The sequence below is a fragment of the Triticum dicoccoides genome, chromosome 7A, assembly GCF_002162155.2.
Source record: "Triticum dicoccoides isolate Atlit2015 ecotype Zavitan chromosome 7A, WEW_v2.0, whole genome shotgun sequence".
In the NCBI taxonomy this organism is placed as follows: domain Eukaryota; kingdom Viridiplantae; phylum Streptophyta; class Magnoliopsida; order Poales; family Poaceae; genus Triticum; species Triticum dicoccoides.
The window spans coordinates 482,057,205-482,062,522 of NC_041392.1; positions in this window are offsets into that span (position 1 = coordinate 482,057,205).

The following is a 5,318-nucleotide window of genomic DNA, read 5'->3' on the forward strand; positions in this document are numbered from 1 at the left end:
GCTGGCGCCCCGCGCTGTGGGAGCCGCCCCGCCGACGACCTCGCCCCGACCGGCCTCCTCCACGTCTCCCTCTCCCCCGGCGACCTCCTTCGGCGTCGTCCCCGCCATCGGCGAACAGTGCTCGCCGGAATCGCCTCGGTTTGCATGCGCGAGATCCAGATCTGGAAACCCTAGGTCATTTTTTTCTCCAAGTCCCAGGAATTTTCAGTCCATATGCTCCTGTTCAAGGCCCCGTAACTTTGCATCTGTAGCTCCGATTTGGGCATATAGCATATCAAAATGTTCAACTCAGAGAGTACATCATTTCTTTCCATTGCATAATTTTCATTTGAGCTCATCTTGATGCCCGAAGTGCTGTTAGAAGAGGGCTACTTGAGTTAATTGTCAGATCTGTTACTCCGTTTAGCACTTTTGTCATTTTTGCCATGATTATTGTGTGCATGATATGCCCGTGAGTTCTTCATATGTTTTGTTAAGGGTTTTGTCATATTTCCAGAGGTGCAACCCATGTATTTTTAGGAGGTGTGTAGTGACTTGTGCAAGCTTGCAAAGTGAGGCACCCGGTAATTCTGTTTTCAAGGACTTACTGATTTCACTAAGTCCTGGGATTGTTTAGTTCATGATGCCATATGTTCTTGTTATTTCCTAGTGATCCGTGCCTCTTTTGAGGATGATCAGTAAGGGAGTTTTGTTAATATTGTAGTGCTCTATCCATCAATGTCTTTGTTTGCAATTAGGGAGCACCCTAGCTTGAGTCAATCGAGCTCTACTTTTGCTTTGTTACGAATCTGGGCAGATCGTCAACTTGTTTGCGATTTTGCCGATGTTATCGTGGTTGATCCGTGCATGCTATGCCATTGTTCTTGCCATGTCTAGCTTGCATTTTGTGCCTTCTTAAGGGATGTATGCTTTTCTTGCCATGACTTGCACCGTGGTAAGTGCATCGAGCTCGTAAACATGCCTTCGTGAGTTAAGTTTCAGCATGTCCCAGTTTTCACTAAGTCTGAAAACTGGTTATGTTTTTGCTATGTTCATGTGCTTGTTAGTATATTTTGTGATCCCTTTTGGCTCAAGGTCACTAAGGGACTTTTGTTAAGCTTGTTGAGTAGCTCCATATCATGTATTTATTTGTCATGTTCAGGTCCTGTAGCATGTTGTTTTGTTGCTCCGAAGAGGCCTGTATGATCTGAAATTCCAGACAAGTGTTAATTTCACTAAGTCTGAGATCTGTTTGTCATTTGCTTTTTTGCCATGCTTGTTTGAACCTGTTAGTGGATGATTTGGCCGTAGCTCAGTGCTAGACTTTTGTTAAGCATTTTGAATGCTTCCCTGCCATGTATTTTGTTGTCATGTTTGGGTGCTGTAGCATGTTCATCTCATTGCATTTAGATGCCTACCTGTTGTAAATCGCAGACCGATGTCATTTTTGAATCGCTTGCCATTTCCAAACCGTAACTCCGATTCCGGCGTTCTTTATATCGTTTTCAAGCGATTTCATCTCATCTATCCAGTGGCACACTTGGTTTTCCAAGTTGAGGCCAGGTTCATGCATTTCCTGTCATATCTTGCATTTTGCATCCCACATCGCATCCCGCATAGCATATCTTCATTTCATCATATTGCTTGGTCTTGCACGTGGTTGATTGTATCCTTGTTGCTTGTTTGTCTTGTTTGGGTAGAGCCGGGAGACGAGTTCGCTAATGAGGAGCCCGTTGAGTTTGCTTTTGAGGATCCAGTCAACTCTGACAACTGTGCAGGCAAGATGATCATACCCTCGAAATCACTACTATCTTTGCTATGCTAGTTTGCTCGCTCTTTTGCTATGCCATTGCTACGATGCCTACCACTTGCTTGCAAGCCTCCCAAATTGCCATGTCAAACCTCTAACCCACCATGTCCTAGCAAACCGTTGATTGGCTATGTTACCGCTTTGCTCAGCCCCTCTTATAGCGTTGCTAGTTGCAGGTGAAGATTGGAGGTCGTTCCTTGTTGGAACATCTTTTATTTACTTGTTGGGATATCATTATATTGCCTTGTTATCTTAATGCATCTATATACTTGGTAAAGGATGGAAGGCTCGGCCTCTCGCCTAGTGTTTTGTTCCACTCTTGCCGCCCTAGTTTCCGTCATATCGGTGTTATGTTCCCGGATTTTGCGTTCCTTACGCGGTAGGGTTATAATGGGAACCCCTTGGCAGTCCGCCTTGAATAAAACTTCTCCAGCAATGCCCAACCTTGATTTTACCATTTGCCACCTAGCCTTTTCCCTTGGGTTTTGCGGACTCAAGGGTCATCTTATTTTAATCCCCCCGGGCCAGTGCTCCTCTGAGTGTTGGTCCAACCTAGAGCACCGTGCGGGGCCGTCCCTTGGCAAATTGGGTTCTGTTGGCTCCCGTACGCTTAGCTTATCCGGTGTGCCCTGAGAACGAGATATGTGCAGCTCCTATCGGGATTTGTCGGCACAGCGGGCGGTGTTGCTGGACTTGTTTTACCATTGTCGGAGTTGTCTTGAATTACCGAGATACCGAGTCTGATCGGAATGTCTTGGGAGGAGGTCTATTCCTTGGTTGACCGTGAGAGCTTGTCATGGGCTAAGTTGGGACTCCCCTGCAGGGATTGAACATTCGAAAGCCGTGCCCGTGGTTATGGGCATATGGGAATTTGTTAATGTTCGGTTGTAGATAACTTGAACCTTAATTTAATTAAAATGAATCAACTGAGTGTGTTACTGTGATAGCCTCTTCTCGACGGAGTCCGGGAAGTGGACATGGTGTTGGTGTAATGTCTGCGCAGGTTGCTCTCTAGTTCCTCGCTCGTGCTTTGCCTCCTCTTCTCGCTCTCTTTTGCGAATAAGTTAGCCACCATATTTGCTAGTCGCTTGCTGCAGCTCCACTCATATTTTACCTTGCCATTCCTATAAGCTTAAATAGTCTTGATCGCGAGGGTGTGAGATTGCTGAGTCCCTATGGCTCACAGATTACTATTACACCAGATGCATGGCCTGATGTTTCCGCTCCAGGAGACTCATACGAGCTCAAGTGGGAGTTCGACGAAGACTCTCAACGATACTACATTTCCTTTCCCGATGATCAGTAGTGGTGCCCAGTTGAGGGTGATTGGGACCGTGTCGCATGTTGGGTTCTCTTTTATTTTGGCGCCGTAGTCGGGCCATGAGTGTTTGGATGATGTAATGTTATTTATGTACTTGATTGACGTGGCGAGTGTAAGCCAACTATGTTATCTCCCCTTTATTATTCATATTACATGGGATGTTGTGAAGATTGCCTAACTTGCAACATATGCCTTCAATGCGATTATGTCTCTAAGTCATGCCTCGACACGTGGGAGCTATAGTCGCATCGAGGGTGTTACACGCCGCCTGCCCGTCCCTCGTCGCAGGAACCCGAGGTGAGCACACCTGCTCCTCCCTCTCCCCTACCTCTGCCTAGGGTTTCTTTATATTTTAGTTGCATCAAATTAGTTAGGGTTCATGTAAGGGTGGAAACGAATCGGATGCGGATGCGGATCAAATGAGTTAGGGTTCATGTAAGGGTAGAAACGAATCAAATTTCTAAGATGAATCATAAAACGAGTAAAATTTGACCACTTATTTCACTTTATAGTTGGATAATTGGAATATCCGCTACCACTTTCCACCCCTAGCTTCATCAAATTAGATGGTAATTAGGGCAGTAGTTCCTAGGTACTAATTAGTTAGTAAGAATTAGGTACTAATTTATTTTTATTTATAGTAAGTTTATTTTTAATAAGAACTAGTTGAATTAATAGAACTAGGTAGTAAGAACTTGTTGCTATTTTTTAGGTAAAGCAATTTTCCCGCATCGACGTGGACGATGCCTATCCCGCATCCTCGTCATCGAGTCGGCGGAGGACGACACCTGCTTGACCAGATGGGCCATGTCCGGGACTGGGCTCCAGCGGGGTGGTACTAGGAGGCGCTACCTACCGGGGGGCGCAGGTTGGTGAGGAGCTAACCTTCTTTGGTGGCGGTCACGTGGGCCAGTGACGGTCCAGAAGCTCGAGGACCCCGCGGAGGTGGTGTGTCACCGTGTCAGTGAGGAGGACGCGCACGTCCGTCGTTACTTGTTTGCGTTGGAGCACGGATTCTCCAATACCTGGCAGGTTCTCCAGGGATCTCACTGGAGCTATGATCCCGTGATGGTTCCTTCTCTGTGGGTGTCCACCGCCCGCGTCGATACCCGCCGTGTGCTAGGCTTTTAGTTGTATTAGTGATGTTATATGTATGACACTATTTGGGATGTATTAGTGATAATATTCGACGATGTACGGACGCATGCTATGATTTACTTTTGGTTATTGAATGCATGCTAATTTGAGTCCTATAAGATATTTTGAAATGTATATCTTGTGTTGCTCAAATAGGATATGTGCTTGCCCAAGTGGCCGGTCATGTTTGCAGGTTACACCTCTGAGTGGCCTATGTTTTGCCGGAGTGTTGATTCATTTCCGTTCCGGCAAATTTCAGGCGGTCGATATGTCCTATTTTAGCAAAGGTCATGCCGGATTTTTCCGTGAATTTTGGCATGACTTGTTGTAACGCCCCGAGACCGTTGCGCCAGGTGTCCTCCAGTTATTCGCTGTTGTTGCCTTGTCATTGCTTGCATGTCATGCATTGCATATCATGTCATCATGTGCATTTCATTTGCATACATGTTCGTCTCATGCATCCGAGCATTTTCCCCGTTGTCCGTTTTGCAATCCGGCGCTCCTATGTCACCCGGTGTCTCTTTCTACCTTTTTTCGTGTGCGGGTGTTAAACGTTTTCGGATTGGACCGAGACTTTCCATGCGGCCTTGGTTTACTACCGGTAGACTGCCTGTCAAGTTTCGTACCATTTGGACTTCATTTGATACTCCAACGGTTAACCGAGGGACCGAAAAGGCCTCGCGTGTGTTGCAGCCCAACACCTCACCAAAGTGGCCCAAAACCCACCTAAACCTCCTCCATCATCTCGGTCGTTCGATCACAATCGCGTGGCCGAAAACCGCACCTCGTTTGGACACTCCTAGCTCCCTCTACATATATAGGTGCCTCCTCCTTCATTTTCGCGGACTAAAACCCTAGATCCATCTTCCCCGCGCAGCCGGACATGTCCGCCCGGCAGCCGGACACGTCCACCTCCTCCCACGCCACTCAGGGACCGCCATGTGTCGCGCCGCCATTCCTCCGCCGTCGTGGCCCGCGAGGCCCACGGCCGGCCCGCCCGCGCCTGGCCCGGCCCCCGCCGCCATTTCGCCCGAGGCGCGTCGCCCGTCTGCCTCGCCGTGCCGCTTCTCC